At 27.4% G+C, this 16,993-nt stretch overlaps 1 pseudogene across 1 annotated transcript; it reads right to left on the reverse strand.

Annotated features, from left to right (window-relative positions):
* Positions 1–11,193: 11,193 nt before the first annotated feature.
* Positions 11,194–15,271, reverse strand: LOC147382688 (histone H2B.9-like; annotated as a pseudogene). The gene is made up of 2 exons (XR_015173898.1): positions 14,963–15,271; positions 11,194–13,075 (listed from the first exon to the last, which is right to left on the reverse strand). The product of XR_015173898.1 is annotated as a histone H2B.9-like (transcript).
* Between the last annotated feature and the right edge of the window lie 1,722 nt (positions 15,272–16,993).

A 16,993-nucleotide genomic window follows, 5' to 3' on the forward strand; every position in this document is an offset into this window, starting at 1 on the left:
GTCATCTTCCTTTATTTTCTTTAAAGCCCCCGTCTACTTCACGTGGTGGTGCTGCCAGTTCACCTCTCTTGCTCAATGATGAACCTTCATCTTCGGTTTCGCTCACGGCTTCCAATGATGATTCCTCATCGTCGAGTTCTTCCTTTGACCCTCTCATTTCCCTGATCACTCACCTTGCCCAGACCCATCTCCAATAGCTACCCTATGCTCACCCGCTCCAAAAATAACATTCACAAATCGAACCCTAAGTATTACCTTATCTCTTCCCATCCACCTACTGACTTTGAGCCCACGAGTGTAACTCAAGCCCTTACTAATCTACGATGACGCTCTGCTTTGTCCACTAAGTTTGATGCTTTCCTTTGAAATGGTACATAAGATCTTGTTTCTTCTCATAGCTTGTAGAATATAGTTGATTGTAAATGGGAGTTTCGAATCAAGCGCAATCCTGAGGGATCTATTGATAAATACAAAGCTCGCCTTGTTGCCAAGGGTTTTCACCAATGACTTGACATTGATTACTATGACACTTGCAGCCCAGTTGTTAAACCCAGTGTTCGTCTTGTTTTGAGTCTGGCACTGTCACGCGGTTGGGCTCTCAACAACTTGATGTCAATAATGCTTTCCTCTATGGTCATCTTGATGAAGAGGTCTCTATGGCATAGTCACCTGGCTTTATTGATGTCAATTTTCCCTCTTATGTTTGCAAACTCAAGAAAGCCATCTACGGTCTTAAGCAAGCACCTCGGGCGTAGTATCAAGAACTTCGTAGCTTTTTTGCTTCAGTTAGACTTTGTTCATGCCCAGTTGGACACATCTCTCTTTGTGTTTAACCACGATGGTCTCACTGCTTACTTCTTGGTGTATGTTGATGACTTAATTATCACAGGTAGCAATATTATTTTTGTTTCTCATGTTATTAATCAGCTGGTTGCCAGGTTCTCGATCAAAGACTTGGGATCGTTATCCTACTTTCTCAGTATCGAAGTTCTTTCGCACCAAAACTCATGCTTCCTCTCCCAATGGAAGTACATTGTGGACTTACTTACTCAACACAACATGTTCTTTTCTAAATCGGTTCAGACACCTCTTGTAGTTGGCACTATACTTTCACTTTATGATGGCTCTTCCCCTATGGATGCCACTTTGTATCGACAGGTTATTGGAAGTCTTCAGTACCTCCTTGTCACGCTCCCAGACATTGTTTTCGTACTTAACAAACTCTATCAATTTATGCATGTACCGTCTGAATATCATTGGGGTGCTGCCAAACGTCTACTCCGCTATCTAAACGATACTCGTGATCTTGGACTTCGCCTTCGTGCAAGCTCTTCTCTGTCCCTTCACTATTTCACTGATGCTAACTGGGTGGGGAACTTTGATGATCAGACATCTATAGGGGCCTATGTTCTCTTTCTTGATCCTAATCCCATCTCTTGGAACTCGAAGAAGCAATGCTCTGTGGCCCGCTCCTCTACTGAAGCTGAGTACAGAGCGATTGCCTCTACTGCTTCAGAAGTTTAGTGGGTTAGGTCTCTACTTGCTGAACTTGGGGTTTCACTCCCCTCGCCACCAATTGTTTACAGTGATAACATTGGCGCAACGTATCTTTATGCTAATCCTATTTTTCACTCTCGCATGAAGCACATCTCCATTAATTATCATTTTGTCCGGTATCTTGTTCAACGCTTTATGCTTCGTGTGTCCCACGTTTTTTCCAGTGACCAGCTTGCCGACACTCTTACAAAGCCTCTTTCTCGGACTTGACTGCATGACTTAGTTTCAAGATTGGTGTCTCCTCTGGATCACCATCTTGAGGGGGCCTAATAGGATATCTCTGGATTATTCTTGACTTACTAGATTATTCTTGTAATCTTCTAGATTAGAATAGTTGGGACTTTCTAGAATATTCTTATAATCTTCTAGATTAGGATAATTGGGACTTTCTAGATTATTCTTATAATCTTCTAGATTAGGATAGTTGGGACTTTCTAGATCATTCTTGTAATGTTTATAAATACCCTATTGCGGCATTTGTAATAACCATCTAAGTATTCTCAATCAAATAAGATCCTTACACACTATTCATTTTAATTCTCAAAACATGTTTTGCCAGTGAATTCATCACTTTTATAACCAACGAATTCATTGATAAATTACTAGTAAGATCGTTGATAAGGCAAGATTGTTGGTATTTTATCAACAAATTTGTAGATTATAAAAATGAATAATTCATTGTAAAACCATGTTTTGGGGATTAAAATGAACAGTATACTAAAATTGAAATTTTGTCATATTCAATGTACGAAATGGAGATTCACACTTTTAGATTTCTATTTGTTAGATTTAGAATTTTATATGCCTACTCTGAATAGTCAACAACTGCTCAAATTTGAATGTGTTATAATGTTTTGTAATGTTTTGATTGAATGGTGTGTTTTAATATTTAATTAGGGAGTGATACATAATTTAAGAAATTGGGGGTGTAATTAGTAAAAGTAAGGGTATCAATAGCAGCTATCTTTAATAAACCCTGCACTTGCCTTGAATAGAATAATCCAAGGTATTCTTAAACAAGGTTTCCTATTTAGTACACACTGCTACTTCAATACTTGTATTTGAAACTACCTGAAAGTGTCATAAAAAGAAACCTTTATAAGTATAAAGGTTTCCTATTTAATAATAAATTTTTTTATCGTTGTTTGTTAAAATCATATTGGACTTTTCTAATTATCTCCATTAAAGAATACTTGACTTAGATAATAGAATTAGATTCTAGTTTTCTAAATTAATTTACTAAACATTCTGCAAATTTTGGCCTGGTTAGTTACCCTCCATTATGGTTTTAAGTTTTAACTAATGAGTAAGGATGATCCAAAACAGTGTCTCGGTCTATGTGACGTGTTTTGGTAGGAATTTAAGTTAGTGGGCTCTAAAGTGTTTGTTCTCCAATAAAAACGTGACACATATATAGTAACAAGACATCATTATGGATTCACTCTTTAATAATTACTAGTGGGCCTTGCACGTGCAGGCTGTATGATCCAAAATTCAAATAGAAAAATGATGAATGAAATAAAATAGAAATTTGCAAAGATATTATATATTGTTCTTGTATAAAAATAACTCTAATGGAGAATTCAAGAATGATGTTAATCAAAATATCATATTATGTTTAAAATCTATTATATATATATGAAAAAGTATTTAAAGTTGGAATGAAAAAAAAATTTAATAGTTGTTAAAATATAATTTTTAAAAAATTGTTTTGAAGATGCTTAAGCAGGAATCACAAAAGATTTTTCAATATAAGAAGTGGTGTAAACTTATTTTTTAATTAATTATTTAATATTTAAAAAGAAAACGTAATAATTGTTAAAATTAAATTTTAATTAATTTTTTTTTTTAAATCGTGTCCATATCTTCAATTTCCTTACTTTTAACAATATTAATATTTAAAATATTTGTAAATATAATAATTATTAAAATTTAATATTTAATCAATTTTTTAAAGAAAAATACATCCATAACAACATTAATATTTAAAAACATTTATTGATATAATAATTGTTAAAATTTTAATTTTTAATTATTAAAAATATTTATTACTTTTTTATGTACACAAGAAAATAGAAGGTTAAAACTTAAAAAGAAAATTTGTAATGTGATTCTTCAAAAAATATTTATAGGCATGAGATTACCTTCCAACAAAAGTAGAATGTCTTGAGGTCCTCTCCCAAAGACAGATTCAATCAATGATCTTCTTGTTCAAGAAATAGAGAGTGATTCTTTAAAAAAGATTTATAGGTATGAGATTACCTTCCACCAAAAATAGAATGTCTTGAGGGTTCCCCAAAAGACAGATTCAATCAAATGATTTTCTTGTTCAAGAAATAGAGAGTATTTAGTTGAAAGGAGCAACTTGTTGATGGCTTTGATCAATCCAAAGTAACAATTTTTTGTCGCCTTGCAAGAATCCAAAGATATATGGGTAAAATTTGTTAGAGGGATGGAGAAAAAGAAACATGGTCGAATATAGAGAGGAAAGGAAGCAACTCTTTGGAGAAGAGTCGTGAGTCGTGAGAATTATTGCCAATATTATATGTTAACAAATATATATATATATAGGGTCGGGTTCCGTAGACACATATTGCGACTCACATTGCGACACACCGTTTTGTCTTATATGGGCAAAAATGTTTGGAATGGGCTGATTTTTTGTGAAGATGATCTCTATGGTGAGGAGATCATCCCTGCCAAAAATCAGCTCATTATGAAACTTCTAGCCCCATGCTTACAAGTTAAAATTTTAGACCGTCCAATTCTTGTAAATCAATTTTGATGGGGTTAGAAGTTTTGGAATGGGATGATTTTTTGTCAGGATGATCCCCTCATCACAGAGATCATCCTCACAAAAAATCAGCCCATTCCTAACATTTTTTCCCATATAAGACAAACGGTGTGTCGCAATGTGAGTCGTAACAGGGGTCGTAATAACGCCATCCATATATATATATATATATATATAAATTTACACAACACCAAACATAAAAAGACCATTTTGCTTTGAATAGGTGCATCTGCTTGAAAGTTGATAGGTTACTAAATTTTTTTATTAATATAATAATTTTTAGAAAAATATTTTTTAATTAAATTTAAAATTATTTGTTATTATAATAATTGTTAAATTTTAATATTAAATTAAAATTTTAAAGGAAAATTATGTTTATATCTTCAATTTTATAATTTTTAGTAACATTACCATTTAAAAAATTTGTTAATATTTAATATTTAGTTATTTTATTATATTTTTTTATAAATAGAAAACATAAAAAGTGTAAATATAATAATTGTTAAAATTTAATATTAAATTAATTTTGTAAAGGAAAATCATGTCCATATCATCACTTTTTTTTTATTTTTAGCAACATTACAATTTAAAAATATTTTTTAATATTTAATTATTAATAATTTACTTTTTAATTATTTTTATAAATATAAAACATAAAAATATTTTAATAATTTTTATAAATATAAAACATAAAAATATTTTAATATAATAATTGTTAATAATATAATTTTTAATTAATTATTTTAAAAAAATTATTTACACTGTTTTGAAGAGACGTGTCTGTTTAAAGTGAGCATCAAAAATATTTTTAATTAATTTTTTAAAAATAGAATGTAATTAATCTTTTAATTAATTATTTGTTACTATAATAATTTTTAAAATTTAATATTAAATTAATTTTTTAAAGGAAAATCATGTTCGTTCATATCTTCATTTTTTTAATTTTAAACAACATTACAATTTAAAAATACTTGTTAATATTTAATTGTAACTATTGTTAGAAAAATATTTTTAATTAAATATAAAATTATTTGTAGCTATAATAATTGTTAAAATTTAATATTAAATTAATTCTTTAAAGAAAAATCATGTTCATATCTTCAAGTTTATTTTAAGCACCATCACAATTTAAAAATATTTGTTGATATTTAATTATTAATAATTTAATTTTTAATTATTTTTTATAAATAAAAACGTAAAAAGTGCAAATATAATAATTGTTAAAATTTAATATTAAATTAATTTTTTAAAGGAAAATCATGTTCATATCTTCAATTTTTTTATTTTTAGCAATATTATAATTTAAAAAATTTGTTAATATTTAATTATTAATAATTTAATTTTTAATTATTTTTTGATGTAAATATAACAATTGTTAAAACTATAAGTTTTAATTAATTATTTTAAAAGAAATAATAAAAAAATTACTTACACCGTTTTGAAGAGAGGTGGGATAGAGTTAATTTCTATTTATTGTTTATTATTTAAATTAAAAATTAATTTAGTCATATTTTAAGTTAATTTCTATTTATTTTGTAAATTAAAAAAAAACTTGGCAAAGAGCTAATTTATATTTATTTTTTAGAATTAGTAAGTATTTTTTTTAATATTAACATTCTTTTTATTATTTTAAATATACAAGAAAAACATGGTATAGAATCCTATCAAACGATAATTTTTATTTATTTTTAAATTACGAAAATTATAGATAGAGTCCTATTTGGCTTTAATTTCTATTTTTTAAAATTAAAAAAAATAGAGGAATTGAATATAGAATTGAAAAAAATATAGTCCTACTTGACATTAATTTCTATTTATTTTTTAAATGAAAAAAATTAGGATAGAATCCTATTAGGAGTTAATTTTCTTTTATTTTTTAAATTAAAATTTAATTTTTTTTAATTTTGACGTAATTTTTAATTTTTTAATATAAGAAAAACAATGAATAAAATCCTAGTTGGAGTTAAAGTCCTACTTGACATTGATTTAGTGGAATAGAATTCTACTTTAAGTTAATTTCTATTTTTTTTAAAAAAATTAAGTTTTAATTGATTTGTTTTTAAATATTGGAGTACAAAAATGCTTTTACTTTGAAGAGAATTTGTTAATATTTAATTGTTAATAATTTATTTTTTAATTATTTTTAATAAATAGAAAAAATGTATAAATATAATAATTGTTAAAAATATAATTTTAAATTATTTATTTATAAAATAATAATAAGAAAATTACTTACACCATTTTAAAGAGTTGTGTTTGCTTAAAGCATCAAAAAAAGATTTTTTAATATAATAATTGTTAAAAAATATTTATTAATTAATTTTTTAAAAATAAAATATAATTAATTTTTTAATTAATTATTTATTATTATAATAAGTTTTAAAAAGTTGTAAATATAATAATTAATTTTTTAATTAATTATTTGAAGAGATGTGTTTACTTAAAGTGAGTATTATTTATAAGTAAATTTATAAATAGAAAACGTAAAAAGGTGTATATATAATCATTAATTTTTTAATTAATTATTTGGAGAGACGTGTCTGCTTAAAGTGAACATCAAATTTTTTTTTAATATAACAGTAGTTAGAAAAATATTTTTAATTAATTTAAAAAAAATAAAATGTAAGAAAATTAATTTGCTTTTTAGAAGTAGAGGATTCATTAATATTTAATATTTAACTATAACTATTTTTTATAAATAGAAAAAGTAAAAAGGTGTAAATATAATAATTATTAAAAATGTAATCTTTAATTAATTATTTAAAAAGAAATAATAAAAAAATTACTTACATTGTTTTAAAGAGACGTACATGTCTAATTAGAGTGAACATAAAAAAAAGATATTTTAATATAATAATTAACAAATATATATTTTTTCAATTAATTTAAAAAAAAATAAAATGTAATTATTTTTTTAATTAATTATTTGTTACTATAATAATTGTTAAAAAGTTGTAAATATAATAATTAATTACTTGAAGAGATGTGTTTGCTTAAAGTGAGTATTATTTATAAGTAAATTTCGAAATAAAAACGTAAAAATATAATAATTAATTTTTTTTATAGATGTATTTGCTTAAAGTGAGCATCAGTTTTTTTAATATAATAATAATTAAAAAAATATTTTTTAAAAATAAAACGTAAGAAAATTAATTTATTTTTTAGAGATAGAGGATTTATTAATATTTAATATTTAACTATTTTTTATAAATAGAAAAAGTAAAAAGTTGTAAACATAATAATTGTTAAAAATATAATCTGTAATTAATTATTTAAAAAGAAATAATAAAAAAAAAATTACTGACACCGTTTTAAAGAGACATGTCTAATTAGAATGAGTATAAAAAAGATATTTTAATATAATAATTGTTAGAAAAATATTTTTAATTTAATTTTTTAAAAATAAAACGTAATTAATTATTTGCAGAGACATGTCTGTAAGTATTATTTATAAATGGAAAACGTAAAAAAGTAAGCATCAAAAAAATATTTTTTAATATGATAATAGTTAGAAAAATATTTTTTAATTAATTTTTAAAAATAAAACATAAGAAAATTAATTTATTTTTTAGAGGTAGAGGACATATATTATACACACATTAGTTGGATTTTAATCCACATTTATAGGGTTGAAGGGATACCTTTCTCTGTAGCAGAATTACCAAAAAAGTATTACCTTTCTCTATAACGGAACCACAAAAAAATATCACCATCAGGATGACTATGAGAAAATAGTTAGGGTAAAGAATGATTGCAGGTTTCGTTATATCATTGTCATTTTGACTAAAATTATTTGTATGCTCATACCCAGAATTATTCCTCCTCACAAAATAATTTTTGGGAGATTTGATATGAACTTACGATTCTAGAATGTGAGCTAGCTTATATTTTAAAATTACAAGATGAAATGATCACTTTGTAATTTGTATCTATTTATTGATGAAGAAATAATGATTAAGTGGGCATTTGAACTCTGAAAGTTAGTGGAATTTATGAAAGGGACATATTTCTAAATACACAGTGAGTATAGGGGAGATATCTTAACATCCCACTCATTAAAAACCTTTCATTAAAATGTTATTTAATTAAATTTAAAATTATTTGTAACTATAATAATTGTTAAAATTTAATATTAAGTTAAATTTTTAAAGGAAAATCATGTTATATCTTCGATTCTTTTTAGCAACATTACAATTTAAAAATATTTGTTAATATTTAATTGTAAATAATTTAATTTTAATTATTTTTTTATAAATAGAAAACATAAAAAAATGCAAATATAATAATTGTTAAAATTTAATATTAAATTAATTTTTTAAAAGAAAATCATGTTCATATCTTCAATTTTTTATTTTTAGCAATATTACAATTGAAAAATATTTATTAATATTTAATTATTAATAATTTAATTTTTAATTATTTTTTAGTGTAAATATAATAATTATTAAAAATGTAATTTTTAATTAATTATTTAAAAAAAATAATAAGAAAATTACTTATACCATTTTGAAGAGATGTGGGATAGAATTAACTTCTATTTATTGTTTATTGTTTAAATTAAAAATTAATATAGTCCTATTTGAAGTTAATATTTATTTATTTTGTAAATTAAAAAAAAAACCTTGGGATAGAGTTAATTCCTATTTATTTTTTAGATTAAATAAGTAACTTTTTTTTTAAATATTGACATGCTTTTTATCTTTTAAAATATATAAAAAAACGTGGCATACAAGGATAATTTCTATTTATTTTGAAATTAAAAAAATTATAGATAGAGTCCTATTTGACAAAAAAAATTAATTTTTTTAAATTAAAAAAATTAGAGGAATTGAATTATACATGTAGTTAATTTTTATTTATATTTTTAAAATTAAAAAAATTAATGAACCAAAGCTATTTTTTTTAAAGATATAAGAAAAGGTTAATATTTTTAAAATATAATTTTAACTTTTTTTTATATAAGAAAAACTGGCATAGAATCCTACATGACGTTTTTTTCTATTTATTTAAAAAAAAATAGTCTTACTTGATGTAAATTTCAATTTATTTTGTAGATAAAAAAAATTATAATACTTGACATTGATTTAGTGGAATAGAATCCTACTTTGAGTTAATTTATATATTATTATTATTTTTTAAAATTAATTTATTTTTAAATATTGGCGTACAAAAATACTTTTGCTTTTAAGAGAATTTGTTAATATTTAATAGTTAATTATTTTTTATAAATATAAAATGTAAAATGTTATAAATATAATAATTGTTAAAAATATAATCTTTAATTGATTATTTAAAAAAAATAATAAGAAAATTACTTACACTGTTTTGAAAAGATGTCTTTTTAGAGCATTAAAAAAAGATTTTTTTTATATAATAATTGTAGGAAGAATATTTTTAAAAATAAAATGTAATTAATTTTTTAATTAATTATTTGATGAGATGTGTCTGCTTAAAGTGAGTATTATTTATAAATAAATTTATAAATAGAAAACGTAAAAAAGTGCAAATATAATAATTAATTATTTTCTGCTGAAAGTGAGTATCAAAATTTTCAAATATAATACTAGTTAGAAGAATATTTCTTAATTAATTTTTAAAAAATACAACATAAGAAAATTAATTTCTCCAAAAAATAGAGAACCTTAAGATAATATTGCACGATTGACCTTTTTGTATCCCTAAAAAAATTGGATCGGGACTTTACCCCTTCACCCTAGCTCGTTGATTGAAACTCTGCGTAGAACAATATAATACAAGACATTTATTGCGCTACAAGACATTTATACAACAACATACACAGACGATTCAAAAAATAGGCAATCACACCAATAAGATTATTTTAGTTGGGAATGTCATTTGGAAAGCAAATGTATACTTTAACAAATCAAATTGTAAATCTTTATAGGTAAATTTCATCTCTATATCAAATATGAACTTTAAAACATTAAAATCTTCACAGATTTACTTCAATTAAGATTACTTACTATCAACACTAAAAATACCAAAAATTTTGATTCATCAAACAAATTTGAATTAGAAAATTATAGAACTATGCAACATGTAAAATAAAGACTCAACAATAGTGAATTGTATTAGAATTTGAATTATTATTATTTTTTTACATTTCAAAAATGTAATAATTAAGTGTTCCTCCAATCTTTTAGAGGATAAAAAATAAGAACCTTTTTCTATGATCCTCACCAATTCCAATCTTCAATTCCAAAGTTAAACTAAGAAAATTGATGTCATCAACATCTTAACTATTAAACATAAAACTACCATTTATACCTGATTTATTCAGTCAATTAGATGGTAAAAATACTTCAAATCCAATTGAACAACTCAAATGTATTTCAAAAGAAAAAAACAAATTTATCAAAAATTCAAATCTAATCTCCAACATAATGAATTATTTTTCCTTTTAAAAACTAAAATGTTGAAATCAACATCAAATCTAATCTAAGAACTTGTAACTTCGTCAGCACCTTAATAGTTGCGAAAAAACTCCTTTCGACCGATCAAGATTGATAAACTATGAAAATAAAATCAGAGAAAACAAATAAGACAAGAGATTTACGTGGTTCAGTAAAATTGTCTAAGTCCACGAGCGGCGATGATATTTTTTTATTGAGGAAAATTGCAAAAATACAATACAATTTTTAGGATTTTTGAACTCGGAATGTTTATAGCATCCTAAGGAAAAACATGTATTTTTAATTACGAAAAATGCCTTCAGACCCCGCCTACAAGATACCCAAAAAACTCTATTTAGGGCCAGAAACCAACATTAATAACATTGATATCTTGATTATAAAATACAAAACAACCATATCTGATCAATCTGAACTAAAATAGAATCAATTAGATGTAAATGAAAAAAAGTCACAAATTATCAAACCTAATTGAACAACTTAAATGTATTTCAAAAGAAAATGGACAAATTTATTCAAAATTCCAAATCCAATCTCCTACATACAAATTTTTTTTCTTTTGACAAATAAACCACCATTAAACCTAATCTAAGAAGTTGTAAACTTCATCACCGCTTTAGTCCCCTCAGAGACTGCATGCTTCGCCAGCTCACCAGGCAATATGAGACGCACAACAGTCTGGATCTCCCTCGTCGTGATCGTAGGCTTCTTGTTGTATAGAGTGAGTGTCGATGACTCCTGTACAAGTCTTTCAAAGATGTCATTGATGAAGTTGTTCATGATTCCCATAGCCTTGCTTGAGATTGCGATATCTGGATGAACTCAAAACCTTGAAAATGTAAATCTTATAGGTTTCAACAGCTAGCTTTGATTTCTTCTGTTTCTTCATGGCAAATGAAGATTCATTCTTTGAGACCTTTGAAACCTTCTCTACGACTGGTTTCTTCTCGTCAATTGGCTTTCTTCCAGCTTTTGGCGCCATTGATTCCGACGAGATCGATGATTGAAGGCAATAAAGAGAGATAAGAGGGTTTTGACGTAAAGGTGGTGAGTTCGACGAAGTTTGATTGGTATTTATAGTAGTTTGTGAGGGGAAGATAAATATGTACGAATATTTCTAATTGGCAGGATAAGAAAGTTGTGGATCGAGTGTATTTTTGGTAGTGGGGTTTAGTAGATGTGATCGTAGTCATTCATTTGTAACCAGGGGGTGTATTTAAGGGGTTTTCTTAACATGTGCCCTAAGGGCACACCTTTGGGTGCATTAAATACATCTTGAAAATTGAATTTCTTACCAAAAATGCTTAAAAGATTTTTTATACCAAAAATATCCTCAAATACTTATTTCCAAGGTGTATTTAATGCACCTAAACGTGTGCCTTTAATTAGGGCATATGTTAACAATACATAAACTTAAATGGGAAAAAAACTTTGAAGCGGGTAGTCCGCTTTAAAATTTTGAAGATACCACCTCCATTTGATTACATCGCCCATTTCCAAGGAGGTATTTCAAATTTTGACTGAAATGCAGGGGCATGAAATAAATTCAAAATGCCACAAGTTATGTACCGAGTGGATTCCTTCACATTTTGAAGTGGGTTGCCCTCGGTCTACTTAGGACACTAATTGAAATGACCTAAAAGTCATCATCTTCAACTTCTAGCTTTAACAAATCCATCATCTTCAAGCCCAACCCATTGTCACTGTAGGCACCAAAATTTTGAAAAGGTCTTTACAAATTTACAAATAAAAAATTCATATTTTTTTTTAATTAGCCTCAAATTCAAATTGAGTCCATTAAATGGAAAATGCCTCTTACAGACTACATATAATTTGGATTTGAGCTTTCATAGATGAAGCCCATGATCTAAATAAAAATCAAGTGATCCACACATTAAATATTGAGCCTTATACCCAAATCAATAAGTTTGGCCCAATAATAATCCATAAAATCTTTAAATGGGATTTTGACAAATTAACTTTTTAAATAAATCAATTAAACATCTTTAAGTTGGGGGTCTAATTGAAAAGCTAAATTATTTTTTAGTCTATAAATACAAGAGCCTCTCTCATTGAGAGGGGATCTGGATCACTTTCTCTTAGAAGACAGAAGCTCTCCCTCTAGAGAAGAAGAAGCTCTCAAGCTTTCCTTCAGAGACAAAAGCAAGGTTCTTCAGAGATCTGGACTTTGACTAAAGAGAAGATCAAACATAAAACCCTTCTCCGGAAGCCAAGAAAACATTCTCAACCGATAAAGCACGAAGCCTGGAGAGAAGAAGATCTACAGAAGCCTCTACAGGAGATCAAACACAAAGTAAAGACATCGTCAAAGCATACTACACTGATAAAGTGCAAAGTACGGAGAGAAGAAAAGCTACATACATCATCATCACTATTTTATGTTTGACTGTTAATTAGAGGAAACATTGAGATCTGTATCTATTTTTCATCAAAAATCAATAAAATCATTTACGATTATATTTTACGAATCTTGAGGTAGATCCGTAAAAAATTTATTGTCGACAAATTTCTGGCATGCCCGGTGGGACGATCTCAACCTCTCATCTTCAATCAACTGCAAGAACATCAAGTAAAGCATCGATGGCATCTCGCAACGTCAACGCTGTTGCATCTGCCGCTACTAAGAAAGATAAGAAAATCATTTCTTCCAATCTTGAATCTACTCAGGTTATTAGTCGCGATCATCATGTGACACGAATAATGACAAAGTCTGATGGATCCAAGCTAGTTGAGCCTCTTCTGCATCACTCTAAGAAACGTGCCACAAAAACGACACTTACTACGAAGGAATCATGGGCAGACGTGGTAGAAGATGACTCGTCAGATTCTGGCTCTGATTCAAAGTCAAGCGAGGGATCGTCTAGATCTTTATTGATCACTTCTCCGTCACAAACTCACACATCCATCAGAGCAGTGATGACAGCTGGAGCGCTAACGATGGAAGAACAAGTTGCTCAGATGGCAGACACCATCAACAAGTTAACAAAAGCAATGGAAGACAAAGACATTCAAATCGCAACCCTTGTTAGTCGTTTAGAGCATACAGGCAAGGATAATGAATCAAGAGCAAAGTTGTTACGTTTCTTGGCATAATAAACATTATGTCAAAACAATTTATCAAATAAAGTCAAAGAACAAGGAAAGGCCAATTTTCTATTTTTGGAATGATTCCTTTATATATATAAATGTTTGACTTAATTAGAGGGCTCATACAATCTGTTGAGATGCTTGTAGAAGAGGACGAAAGACACAGATGTGTACATATAAGTTAGACAGAACAACTGGAAAAGCTAAAGCTATTTGATGCTATTGTAATAAAGATTTTTTATTTATTTTTTCTTTTGAAGAAGAAAGAATCTCAAACAAGAAGGAAATGGAGTAAAGAATAGAAAAGAAACATGGTTTGTATAAGGGTTAGATTCTACTCATAACCTCGCCCACAAACATCATCATCGTTGATGAAGATAAAATCTAGTTCTTCAGTCTACATAGTTGTGCACGTGGAAGTTTGGTGGAACCCTTAATCGAAGCCAATGTTACTCTTTTAAGACCTTAAAAGAGTCCTGATTGAAATTGGAAGCTATCGGTACTTCCGTGTTGGGGTTGAAAACTCAATCACCAAATCGTTGCTTGGCTGGAAAATTATGGGGGCTTATTGTTGCAGGGGAAAACAAACACATAAGATTTGATTCCACATATCTCTTCTACACTATCTCTAAGAAGATGAAGAGAAGAAAAATTCCTCTTAAAAAAAAATCCGTTAGTGTTTGAAACGAAGAAAAAAAAAAAAAGCTTCATTAAATAAAAAAAATTCAATCGATTTACAATTGCCATTTTTTTAGGAGAAAAGTTCTTGAAAACAATTGCTGCTCTTTGAAGTGTGAAGTAAAATAGAGGTATTGAACAAATGATTTGTTCGATTGGATCCTATAGGCACCAAAACTTTGGTGCTCTGTTTTCATTTAGAAGAGAAGAAAGTAAAATTGGTTTTAAAAAAAAACCCGAGACTCCTTTCCCAAACATCGTTAAAAAAAAAAGAGAGGAGAAGAGAAAAGGAGAGAGTGGTGTACGTGTATGCATCTGTGTATGCTGGGGGCAGTCCCTATTTTCAAAAAAAAAAAAAAAAAGAGAGAGAAAGGGAGAGAGAGCAGAAGAATACCTGTAGGTGGCTACAATTAGGACGTGAGTGGATACGCCTGTTGTGAAGATCGCTCTAACGAAAATAATAGCTAAAAAAAAAAGAAAGAGGAGAATGAAATAAATATGCAACAAGAAGTAGAATTGGAGAAGGAGTAGGAAAGAAGAGGTGAAAGAGGAGTGGGTTCTACGTGGCTGAGCGCAGCAGAGACGTGAAGAAGAAGAAGTACAGAAGTTGTAAAAAAAAAAGAGTAAGCTAGGCTTACTAATTTAGTTGCATTCAAATCTTACTTAAGGTGTTGAGCTCACCTTATGGCCCAATACTTCTAAATCCCAAATCATTGCCCACATTGAAAATAGTTGAGGAAAGAAGTACAAGCCCGTTTGTGCTAGCTGGAATGGTAAAGAACAGACAATACAAAAGAGATTTAATTTGTAAGCTTTGTCCTTTTAAAAATAAGAACTCAAGGGCTTTGATTGCATACTTCTCACATATGTGGTACACCCAATCTTAGAGGATTAAGTAATTGGGTGCAAATAACATATTAATGGGCTTATCCAAATCTAAATTCAATTTTTATATGACACGTACCCACTACCAAAGCAATTTTCTAAGCCAAATTTGTGGCAGGCCCTAACTTCCTAAGTGTAAGGTCCAAACTCCAAACTATTTGTTTCAATGAGATTCTGTCATCATTCCTTAAAAAAAATATATATATATCCTAAAAATAATAATAATAATAATAATAAATTCAAAAGAAACGTATAATTTTCACGATAGAATTTTTATCTTAAAGCTGGGAATTCAGTGGCCATAACATTGGATCAAGTTCAAAATAAGTTGGTTTTGAAAATTGTGTGTTTTCAATATAAGTTTGCCATGAAATCTGAGGACTGTGGTGTTGGATTTCCAATTGGTAATCCATTTGATCTCAACTACCCTAAGTAAGAGTCAAGATCTTACTAAGTTAGTAATGGAAGTGTTTCCTCATCCTAAAATGTTTGTGGATGACGTTGAAATGGGAAAGCTTTGTATATGGATTTGATTCTACGCATCTTAAGTTACCCCAAATTTCTAAATAAGCTAATTTCCTATTTAGCTTATGACTTGGAAGTTGAACTGCATCACAGAAACATGCACGTTACATGTACTGACAATAATTCAACAATTCAATAGATTAATCATTAATTTATCAATGAATTGCGGAGTACGATAACCTTTTTTTAACCTTTCACCCCCCCCCCAATTTTTTTTTTAACATTTTATTCATCCAAGGAATATCCCCATTGTTTGGTGAGACAAATCTACTTGGGCCTCACGTACCATCCCATCTTGTCACATGATATGACGGGTAAGTAACCACATTTCTATGGAAGGGTATATAGAGATTCAAAATCACGATTTGGGGAGCACACCAAGTTGTTTCTTACCATCTCAGCTAACACTTGGTGGGCACTCTCCAAATTTATTTTCTCCAACATCCAAATCTAATGATTAAATTAAGATTATTAGACATTACGTGAAATAAAAATGGTAAATTCTATGTCAAGGTTTGTCTAATTAAGCCCTTATTTCAAGTAATGTTTAAAATAGTTGCGTCGAATTTGTCCAATAGATTTTGGTAAGAAACACAAAAACTTCCAATGTAAATTTTTCAAAAAATATCTGATTTTTTATTTACAGATTTTTTCTCAAATTTCTCTGAAAACATTTAATATTTAATATTTAATTATTTTTTATAAATAGAAAACATAAAATGGTGTAAATATAATAATTGTTAAAAAATATAATTTTTAATTAATTATTTAAAAAGAAATAATAAGAAAATTATTTATACCGTTTTAAAGAGACGTGTCTGCTTAGAATGAGCATCAAAAAAAGATATTTTAATGTTAAAAAAATATATTTTAATTAACTTTTTAAAAATAAAATATAATTAATTTTTTAATTATTATTTGTTACTATAATAATTGTTAAAAAGGCATAAATATAATAATTAATTCTTTGAAGAGATGTGTCTTTGGGTATTATTTATAAATAAATTTATAAATA

Source organism: Akebia trifoliata, chromosome 16, assembly GCF_017979445.1.
Source record: "Akebia trifoliata isolate Shusen 1 chromosome 16, ASM1797944v1, whole genome shotgun sequence".
Classification (NCBI taxonomy): Eukaryota; Viridiplantae; Streptophyta; class Magnoliopsida; order Ranunculales; family Lardizabalaceae; genus Akebia; species Akebia trifoliata.